At 43.8% G+C, this 11,581-nt stretch overlaps 1 long non-coding RNA gene across 4 annotated transcripts in view; it reads right to left on the bottom strand.

Annotated features, from left to right (window-relative positions):
* The window catches only part of LOC141103319 (uncharacterized), a 43,690-nt gene extending 32,974 nt beyond the window's left edge, over window positions 1–10,716 (bottom strand). The window contains exons 1-4 of one of the 4 annotated variants that reach the window (XR_012235294.1): window positions 10,490–10,710; window positions 10,243–10,403; window positions 10,015–10,156; window positions 9,358–9,796 (exon numbers count right to left, since the gene is read on the bottom strand). This is a non-coding gene — a long non-coding RNA (uncharacterized lncRNA). Of the gene's footprint in view, window positions 1–9,357; window positions 9,797–10,014; window positions 10,157–10,242; window positions 10,404–10,489 lie in introns of those variants that run through there. The other 3 variants (XR_012235295.1, XR_012235296.1, XR_012235297.1) reach the window with 3 other exon arrangements.
* Window positions 10,717–11,581: the final 865 nt, after the last annotated feature.

Below are 11,581 nucleotides of genomic sequence, written 5' to 3' on the forward strand. Positions count from 1 at the left end.
ATGGGGTACTTTGACGCAGTAGTGGGCTAAGCACTATATGGCCATATGGTGTAAACAAATCCCGATTATTTTGAATATGTTCAGGTGTTTTAAATAGCCTTGCAGGATTTAAATGTAATTTTTGTATGTGTGCGCTGTAATCTATTTTGTTCTGCCTACTACTATAGTCGAGGTCACTAACAACATGGCACTCCCCCAAAAGTCTCCAACATAGCGCTGGTTCTATCCATTTCCTTACCAACCAAGCCCTTTTTAAGGAGATGTGGTATTACATTGCTTCTTCACCCTTGAGAAAGTCACAGGATGAAACGTGTAGGGGCGGAGCCAGTGACATCACCGGATGTGACATCCATGAATAGGAGAGTGTAGCCGATGTTTTATGCTCCTTAAGGGGCCAGAGCGTACTTTTTTTTTTATTCGTGTGCACCAATACGTGCACACCAAAATGTGAGTGTATCTTATAGAGGTTTTTAATAAATTTTGCTAGTTTTTATGGTATATCTGCGCGATGATGGTTCCTATTTTGTTCCTTTGAGCACTTTATTTCCAACAAATAAAGGCGTGGATACAGAGAGTTAGCTGACCATCTGGGTCCTATTCCAGTGGAGCACCAAGTGGAAGCCAACCAGAATATGAGTTGGCCCCAACTCCAAAAGGATTATGTGCATTTGACCTATGTTTACTACGTCCAATCATTGAGGTGAGCTGCTATGTATACTGGTGAAGAATTCACGTGGTGAAATACATGGCAAATAGTCACTGCATACATTTTAAAGGAGAAGTGTACCTACCCAATCTGTATGAACTTGCTTGATATATATATATATCAAGCGGTCGCACAAAGTTGTCGGAATTTCCGATCGCCAACAACGCGGTGACGTACACCACGTACGACGAGACTAGAAAAGGCCGGTTCAGAACCAAGCGCGGCACCCTTTGGGCTCCTTTTGCTAATCTCGTGTTAGTAAAAGTTTGGTGAGAGACGATTCGCGCTTTTTCAGACTCGTGGGTTTCAGATCGTTTTCTGACGTTCAGTTTGTGCTTGTGGGTTTGTATCTGCTCTTCAGTGCGTGCAGTCAGTTCGTATCGGAGTTTTCTGTGTGATCTTGCCTGCTCGTTGCTGTTTTTCAGGTCGCTCTTCACAGGCCTTGCTGTTCTTCAGTGCGTTCTGTTACTTCGTTCTGAGCAGCCGACCGTTTTCTAGCCATGTTTCGTATGAGTACTCGTGCGTAGTTCGTGCTGTGCGGGGGCTTGGTGTTGGGGTCCTGACCTTGACACAAGTCCAGTCCATGAACAGGGTGGGGAGGAGTTCATGGACCAAGAATTGGTTGCTTCAGCGTGACCAGTTCTGTCATATGCCTTTGCTCCGTGAGATCCGTGAGAATAATCCTGATGATTTCAGGAACTTTCTCAGGATGACGGACCCCGTGTTTCACCGTTTGTTGGCTTCGCTGACCCCCTATATCAGCAGGCAGGATACCTGCATGAGGCAAGCCATCACTCCGGAGCAGAGGTTGGTCGCTACCTTGCGGTATTTGGCCACAGGGAGAAGCCTGCAGGACCTCAAGTTCTCGACAGGCATCTCCCCCCAGGCTCTGGGGATCATAATCCCAGAGACCTGTTCTGCCATCATCCAGGTCCTGCAGAAGGAGTATATGAAGGTAAGATTTTTATCCTTTTATATCACATTTTATTGTATTGAATGTTTGCTAATATATTGTATTTCTTTCCTCATTCCCTAATTACCATGATTGTAATATGCTGTGAATGTCCCCTTTGTCCTCATGCATGCTGAATTTTTATGTCATTATTATTTTAGGTCCTTCATACATATTTGCCCTTCAATAACCTCCCCAGCATGGTGTCTCCTGCCCTATATTCACCTCATGTAGTCACTTAACAATGTATTTTATCAGCTCCATAGTAGTGCTTTACCCCAAACACCCCCTAAAATGTTTGGAAATGTTATTTTTGATTTAAATTCAGGCAGAGGGCCAGAGGCTTTTTTTTGTGGTGTCCCCAAATTTTTTGTAACCCTCCCCCCCCCAACTGCTAAGTCAGCTGATCCCAATTCATTATCCTCAATCATCTATCTGCTGACTTTGCCAAACCCATACACACTATACCCATCTCTTTACTGGTCAGATTTATGGATGAATTCCCCAAAGCATGTAGTGCAAGGGCCTGCCTGTCTACTTTCCAATGGTACTGTTTAAAGTTCTTGTATCCTATTATTATCTTGATAGGTAATAGCAGAATGTCCAAATGTCCTCAAATGTGTACAGTGTGTATTTATATCTTTGTATTATGACACTTCTTACCTGTCCAGTGGTCTGCCAATAGTGTAACTAAGGAGGGGCTGTTCCAAGTAATACCCTGTATTTAGGCATTCATCTCTCAATGAAGTGAAGAGGGTTACCTGTCCAAGAGTTCCCCCCCCTATAATGTTAGAAATGGACCATGAGAGGGGGGGAGGGGGAATATGATAGGTGTACCTTATACTTTGTTGTTGTAAAATTCCCCTTAGTAAATGCTATCTGGAGGTTGACCCATAATGTTTGTGTCTAATCTGCTTGCCATGTTTCTGTGAAAAAATAGTAATGTTTATTGTTTTTTCCTCAACAGTTTCCTTCCACGCCACAGGAATGGCAGACTGTGGCCTCCCACTTTGCCCAGCGGTGGGACTTTCCTAACTGCGGAGGGGCAATTGATGGGAAACACGTCCACATCGTCCCACCACCCAACTCGGGGTCGTACTATTATCTATTATAATTACAAGGGGTTTAATAGTATAGTGATGTTGGCGGTGGTGTCGGCTAATTACGACTTCTTGTATGTGGACGTGAGGAAGAATGGCCGGATGTCCGATGGTGGAGTGATCGCCCAGACGGAGTTCTACAGGCGTCTCCAGAATGGCAGCTTGGACTTGCCACCTCCAGAGGACAATGTTGAAGGTCACCCATTTGTGTTCGTTGCTGATGAAGCGTTTGCGCTGGGGGACCACCTGATGCGGCCATTCCCGATGAGGACCCTCACCCCGGAACAGAGGGTTTTTAATTACTGGCTGGCCAGAGCCCGAAGAGTGGTGGAGAACACATTTGGAATCCTGGCCAGCCGGTTCCGACTATTTCTGACACCCATCCATATGGCGGAGTATAAACTGAACCATATTATACTGGCGTGCTGTGTTCTCCATAATTTTTTAAGAAAACATTCAGCCAACTATGCTGGCTCAGTTGGGCCTGAGGCCGGAATACCAAATACATCAACAATGACGTCGCTTGAAAGCGGCCGTCCTGGCTTGCCCTCCCTGAGTGCCCGTGATGTCCGGTTACGATACCTGGAGTTCTTTGCGGGTAGGGGGGCTATCAATATGCCAGACAATCTGTGACACCTTTTTCAAATAAAAAACAACCAAAAGCAATTCTTGGTGGACATTTACTGCTTGTGTTTGTTTGAGCTGACCCTGACAGAAATGTGTTGAGTGCAGAAAATGTCGTGATTGGGTAACCTTATAAAGAATAGTGTTGGCTGGTACTTCCTAAATGCAAAAACACATTTCACTACAAGTGCACTTGCAACTGCACTGAACTTGCACTTGTAGTGCAAAGTGTATTTGCCCTTAGGAAATAACCCCCATTTTTGCATAAAACAGCAATTACATCACCCCAAAAGTGTTGTAGTGTTGAGACAATAATCCACACATTCTTGAATAAGGCACTTTTTTATACCTGCACAATCACATGTGCATTTACCAAAGGTTTTTAAAACAAAACAACATGTTTGTTGTATAAAAATTTTTGGGGGGGCATTATCAAAAATTGAAATATCCATTTCAGATAAAACAGGCCTGTGTAAAACCAACAAGAAAGCCAAAAAACTTGAACTTACAAAGTTCACATTAGGTAATATCAGACATCAGTATTTAGGAACTGGGTTTGATATAGCGTTCAGATAGGGGGAAATCACCCCTGGAAAAGCCAAATTTGGAAGATGCACACCAATTTACGAATGTCAACATGTGCTATCTGCCATCAGGGGGGATCAAGGGACGTGTTTTGGGGGAGTAAGCCCTTCCTCAATGTGACTTTATAATTGAGGAAGGGGTTGCACCCCCAAAACGCGTCCATTGATCTCCCGTGATGGCAGATAGCACATGTTGGCACACTGTGTGCATCCTCCAAATTTGGCTTTTCTAAACATTGTAAAAATTTTAGTAAGATAAAACAGGTGATTTTGTGGGGTTTAAATTCGCCCCAAAACATCAATGATGTTATTATTTTTTTTAATAACATCAGTGATTTGTTGCTGGATGTTTTGCAATTGGAGATTACACCCCATGATCTCCCCGATCAGTATCTGGGCACTTTCAGATGTAAAGCGTTCAGGATCACGATCACCTAAAAAGAGATAAAGAACAAAAAAAACAGGTCTCAAAAATCTGCCAACATCCATCTCTTTTACCTGAGCCTGTGGTCGCAGACACTCACCTGTTGTGGTGCCAATCTCCACCACGTCTTCTTCTTCCTCCTGCTCTTCTTCTTGTGTTGGTATTTCCCCTTCTTCCAGAGGGGGGGGGGTCTCTGGTCTCCTGGGATGAGGAGTGTCCTCCGAGTCTTTTCTCCCCTATGTAAAACAAAAATGGTATACTTAGCACACAGATATTTGATGGCAGAACTAGAAATAGGAAACATTGCTTGGAAGTGGGGTACAATTGTCTATTTTAGCAGAGTTCCAAGATGTATATTTTTTAATTGCCCTTTGTCAAGCTGCAATACTTTACCTGTCTGGTACAAGCTTCACAGATGTAGCCCCCCCTATAGTATACACTGGAGCACCTGTGTGGCCCCCCTAATAAAAATGGTGTTCTTGTGTCCCACACTAGTGCTCCAGTGTCCAGATGTGAAAACAGCTGCTCAGTGTCCTCTCCTTACACAGAATCTAGTTTGCATTTCATTCTAGTAACAAACCCATCTACACAAACAAATATTTGGCATCCAAGTAGGCCCAAAAAAAATGTGGGAAAATGCATATGGCCTAAACAATGGTGTTCTAGAGGCCGAAAGAAAAATGTTTGATACGAACGAATAATGGGCCCATGAACATTAAAGTTGACCTTTTTAAACGTTACAATTACTAAAAGCATATGGAGCAGAACAAACGGAATAAAGACAGAAAGAATATGAACACAGCACAACTACTTACTTTTTTGCAGCACTCTCCGGATCTTTCGGTACTGCTCTGGCTCTCTCAACTTCAGGTCCGACCACCGCTTCCTGAGCTGATCTTTAGACCTTCGTACCCCGAAATTCCGCTCTAGACTCCTGACCACTTTCGCCATGATCTTGGCCTTTCGGATGTTCGGGTTGGGGTAAGGCCCATATTTTCCGTCATAGTCGGACTTCCTCATGATGTCGACCATCTCCAACATCTCCCCAAACGACATATTTGTGGCCTTAAAACGTCTCCTTCTGGATCGGGACGTGCCTGGATCCGCCCTTTCCTCCTCCTCCTCCTCGTTGCTACAATTAGCCCGCACCTGCTGTATGTCTGCCATCATGCTCTTCACCCACTGCGCAGAACGAAAAGGGGCGGGGAATACACTAGAAAGAACGTCAGGGGCGGGCGGAGTTACACGCATGCGCAGTGTATATAAAGCGTAACACGCGTGCGTATTACGTTTGATCTGTGAGCGGAGGAAGGAGCATTGAACGCGGCGATCGTAAGAACGAAGGTAAGAGACAAACTGGGGCCTATACTGCTTCTATAGAATGAGGCCTATATTGTAACAAGATTAGGAGAGTTTGGTGTGACATTAGGCTTTGTCTTGTGTTGTGTCTTGTAGTGAACATGGATATGGTACTGAAAGATCAGGACTTCATTTCAGTCTTCATAGAGATGCTAAGGGAGCTGCCCTGTCTGTGGGAGATTAAACACCCCCATTACAAGAACCAAACAAAGAGGAAGGCAGCACAGGAGCAATTGTGTGAAATTGTGAAGCAGGTGATCCCCACGGCAGACATCACTTTTTTAAAGATTTTCATTGGTGGCCTGAGGAGCACATATCTGAGGGAGCGCAATAAAGTCCTGGATTCGCAGAGATCCGGAGCAGCAGGTGACATCTATGTCCCCAGAATGTTGTACTACGACAGGCTGCACTTTCTGGCAGGCCAGACTGAACCCAGGCCATCCCTCTCCAGTCTTCCTTCCACGCTTCCTTCCCCCCTGGCTGAGGCTTCTGACGCCCAACCTGGGCCTTCCAGGCCACATGTAGAGGAGCTCAGATTGAGCCAGGTATAGCATTCCTCTAAATATTTCTGCTTGTCCAATCAATGATGTGAACTAGATGTTAGTTGGGAGTACTAATTTATGATTGTGATTGATGATGCAAAAACTAAAACCATGTCCCTTTTTCATACACAGGGAAGTCTCAGCCAGGAGGTGGCCGGGCCGAGCCGGCTGGCTGATCTGCAGGTCCCTCCATCCCCCCTGGAAAGAGAAAGTGGCAGTAGGAGGAGTACCCTAGAGGAGGCGGCTATCAGATTTTTTTGTAGGGCTACAGAGGTCCTGGGAGCACCACACACCAGGCAGGAGAACATTGCTGCATTCATAGCATATAAAATGCAGAGGATGGAGGAGGGCCAAAAAGCCATGTGTGAGGCCCTCATATCTGAGGCTCTGGCGAAAGGTGTGAGGGGCCAAATTACACCTCACACACAGCTTTGGGATGGTCCTCCTCCTCCTCCTGCAGGTCCTACTCCTCCTCCAGGTCCTACTCCTCCTCCTGCCACATCTCCAACTGCACAGCCACAGCCCGGAAGGAAGTGTGGAAGGAAGACCAGAGAGTGATTGCCCTGGATCCAGTCTGGTCGGCTAAAAGATGCAGCCTCTTGTGGTACCACAGCCTGGGGACACTGATGTCATCTGCTGCTATCCGAGTCTTTGTGAATCCCGGACCAGACTGCCCTCCCTTACATATGGACTCCTCAGGCCACCAATTTTGAGGTTTAAGAATTGATGTCTGCCGTGGGGGTCCCAGGCTTCACTAATTTCTGCTGTTGATCCAGTGTTGCCTTCCTCTTTGTTTGGTTCTGAGCCCTTAATAAAGGAGTTTTGTTTTGAATTATACTCTCCTATGTGTTTTACTTCAAAAATGACAGTTTGTTTGTGAGGATTCAGGTACATTTCTAATATACAATGTGAAATGAACAAGGGACACCAACAACAAAAAATCTCCTGGAGATTAAATAATAAAAGATATCAATGGTGTTGGGGTAACTTGAAACACAAAACACAGACAAAAATATTCTGGAGTAAAAATAAAAATAACATTGAACAAAGATCAGCCTTGGAAAAAATCCAAACATTAAAGAAAAAAAAAGGCTTAAAAACAAAAAAAAAAACATAAAAAATATAAAACTGTCAGATGTGACATCTAATAACAATATATTGAGGGAATCCCACTAAAAAAACACAAATAAAACTTTGTGAGAAGTGTGTGTGAATATGAGCAGCAAAACGACTTAATTCTTGTCACATTATAAAGAAGAAGAGAGTGCGCTGTATTAAACCATTTTTTACATTGCAGCGTGACGAAAGTGCTGTATCCATTGCGAACGCTAAGTTTACCAGAACGAGCTGTCCCGTGTCGGAATTTCTTCTGAGCATGCGTGGCACTTTGTGCGTCGGAACAGGCCACACACGGTCGGAATTGACGCGATCGGATTTTGTTGTCGGAAAATTTTATCTCCTGCTGTCCAACTTTGTGTGTCGGAAAATCCGATGGAAAATGTCCGATGGCGCCCACACACGGTCGGAATTTCCGACAACACGCTCCGATCGGACAATGTCCATCGGAAAATCCGACCGTGTGTACGGGGCATTAGGGTTGTTAGTCACAGCACACCCAGGCTGGTCACTAGTGGTATACATTCACAGAGGGTGACACCACTATTGAGAATATTATATATATTGGAATTTAAAATTTTTTTGCACATTCTACAGAGGGTGACATTCCTTTTTTAGCCCACAAATGGGAGTGAGTGTGCCACCATCACTGACGGAATTGTTTGTTGTTGCATACACACAGGGGGTGACAATATTGTGGGAATCGCATATACTGCTATATTTATTACTTGGATTTTATACACCTAACAGAGGGCAATATCCCCATTCTTTGTTTATTTTATAATATATAAACCTTTTATTACTTAACTGTTTAGACTTATGTGGGGTATATTGTAGTATTTTCCAGCCACCACTATTTATTTTATACTGTATTAGAGCTGCATTGTTTTCTTTTATTCATTATTTCACTGGGTATGGGGACAAGGGGTGGGCAAGAGGAACGGCTGCCCTGGGCACTGTGGTAATATGTGAGGTGGGGGGCACCACAAGGAGATTAGGGGGTTGCTGTGAGTGGTGATTTAGGGGGATTTGTGTAGGGAACGGCGGTGGGGGAAGACGGTTTGTGGTAGGAGAGGGGGATTTGGGGGGAATTTGTGCTGGGAGGTGGGATTTGAAGTGGGGGGAGAAGATGTGTACTAGGGAGAGAGATTTTAGTGGTAGAGGATTCGTGGTAGAAGGGGTGATTTTTTTTGTTCGGGGGGGGGAATTTGAGCTGGTAGGATTTGTGCTGCATGGGGAGGGATTTCAGCAGGGGGACAGATTTGTACTGGGAGGAGGAGGGATTTATGCTTTGAGGGTAAGCATGCAGATCAGTGTTCAGTGTTTTTTTGGGGGGGGGGATTTTTGCTGACACATGATGCTCATACATCTTGGGGGGGGGGGGGGGCACAGTTTGGCATGTTTGCCCTGGGCTCTAAATGACCTTGTCCCGGCACTGCTGGCAGCTATTTAAGCCTAGTACACACTAGTAGTTTTTTTACCGTTCAACCTAGCAGGGCTGAAAAAAAAAACCTGACAGCTCAAGAGGAGGCACTGTACTAACTATCCGATCTTAGTAGAGCGATCTCCCCGCTGTGCTATTTTGTTCTGACAGGGGGACGGTCCCCACGCCAAAACACTCCAGTCAGCGCTCTCAGCAATTGGCTGGGAGTGCTGATTGGGAACCGATCAGCAGACTTCTTTCAGTCATGCCCAATCAACAGAAGCCGGCCGGCTTTGGTTTGACCGGCTGCAGTACATATAGGCCGAATGTTGGCCGGTTTCTTTTGAATCGGCCGATTCCATCCGACATTCGGCCCGTGTGTACTAGTCTACAGATTTGCCAATCAGTAAATGGCAGGTTTGCACAGTGGTTCATTTGTTATATTATTTATTTATATACTGTAGTTACCTTGCACTCAGTCATTTCTTTCTTTCAAGTGTAAGGGTAAACACTTGAGGTAGCATTTTTGTATGGTCACACGCACTTTATTCACAGGTTTTTTTTTCACAGTTTTATTGCATATATGTTTTTTGTAGTAAATGGAAAGGCAAATTTTAAGCCGGGGGAGGGGTATTTTGTAAAAAATGCCCCAGGGACTTTTAAGGTGCTATTTAAGTAAACAAATATATTCAATAATCAATAAAACTGTACAATCATACTAATTTTTGTATATATAAAATATCTATGCTTTTATTAGAACCATCAAGAATTAAAAACCAATGTCTCAAACAAATGAGATAGCATCATAGGAATATAATACAGAAGGTGGTAGATCCACAAAACAGTACATTAAAGGTACAGCAACATAGAGCTACTTAATGGTTTCGTGAATAATTGCCGCTCGACATGTTTCGCTCTCAAAAGAGCTTCTTCAGGAGTTTTATGGCAAAAATATTGTAGTAGACTCTAAACAATAAAGAAATATATAATAGTAAATACATCATCATAAAGATAAAGTTAATATAGCATATTGGTTGACAATACATAATATCAATGATATCAACCAACTAGTATTTAAGATCAGAAGATCATAACAAGATTGTACAGGAGCAATGATTTAGTTTTATTTTTTGTATAAACAAAGGAAAACAGGTTGAAAAGAATTTTTGCTAAACAGATCTTACCAGGCTGTAATGCACCGACAGTATATAAAACTTGAACTAATAGATAAAACTGCTACCGGTTCTCCAAAAGTGGGGTCTCTCATGTGTGGGACTCCCTCGTCCTGATGTGACCACAGGGGAATATAAAGTTTTAAAACGGTCCCTAAATAATGCAAAATTTTTTGCAATTAATTTCAATGTGGATGCAGAATGCATTCAATTTAATCCATAGATAGATGGATTCATTACCTTAGATAGAACCAATATTTATAGGGGCTTGAAGATGAAACAGCCTCCCAGGGGAAATGGACAATACTGGCCAGGGAAGATCAATGGTGACACACACAACCAGTGATGGAGTTTATGATTTGTTGTGCAGAGAAGGAGAAATCCCCTCTAGGCACCAGTCACTAAAAGAAATAGAAAAGTAATTAAAACGGCTTGCTGAAAGCAGTTAAATGTCAGAAGCTGACAAGACTGCAGGTATAGGACTTACTTTTGGAGCATAGTTTCGGCGTATTGGGCTTGAAGACAGTCCGTGCCCACCTTGTGTAGAGGCGCCAGTGACAGAGCAGTGTGCGGTACACGGTTCCGCCTTTATATAACCCCCATCCCGGCGGCGTCTGACCTCGACGCCGGGATGCGGACGCCTAATTGAGAACGCCAGCGTTCCAGCCTCACAGGGGAGCGTAGTGACGTCAGCCCGACGTCAGCGACATTGCCAAAGTCTATTGCGCAGGCGCCAGAGCCAGCTAAGTTGTGAAGCATGAAAAGCGCCCTAACGCCATCTTGAAGAAGGGCAAACAGAGGGCAAGACACTCGCTAACCTCGAGGGACCATCCAGATGAACTAATACATATGTGTTCTCTGGAAGGCATAAATAAAAGGGCTTAATGTGGGCTCCATATAAACAAACAATAATATGATGTATAGAAATCCCCCATTTACGGGAGCAAGGACTTACTTCTCTAGGGCTCCCATCTGGCGAGTGATTGGTTATGCACTCCACAGAAAAATGGGTGCCCCGGGCGTCCATATGGTCAAAAGGGACAGGAGTAACCAAACAGGAGAGACCACTGACCAATTTAAATAGGATAAAGTATGTACATGTGCAAATTATGGTTACAGAAGACAGCCTGCAAGATAGACTTAGATTTTTTTTTTTTTCTGGATTTCTTATTGAATCTTTAATGTTTAAATCAGTTGATATTTTGATATTTTGATATTTTGTATTGATGTACAAAATATACATAACTGTATAAAAAATTTTTTGACACAAATTGTAATGGATCTCCACTTTAGTGCGGCTGTCTATCTTGCAGGCTGTCTTCTGTAACCATAATTTGCACAGGATGGGGGTTATGTAAAGGCGGAACCATGTACCGCACACTGCTCTGTCACCGGCGCCTCTACACAAGGTGGGCACGGACTGTCTTTAAGCCCAATACACTGAAACTATGCTCCAAAAGTAAGTCCTATACCTGCAGTCTTGTCAGCTTCTGACATTTAACTGCTTTCAGCAAGCCGTTTTAATTACTTTTCTTTTTCTTTTAGTGATTGGTACCTAGAGGGGATTTCTCCTTCTCTG

The sequence above is a fragment of the Aquarana catesbeiana genome, linkage group LG07 (genome assembly GCF_042186555.1).
Source record: "Aquarana catesbeiana isolate 2022-GZ linkage group LG07, ASM4218655v1, whole genome shotgun sequence".
NCBI classification, from domain to species: domain Eukaryota; kingdom Metazoa; phylum Chordata; class Amphibia; order Anura; family Ranidae; genus Aquarana; species Aquarana catesbeiana.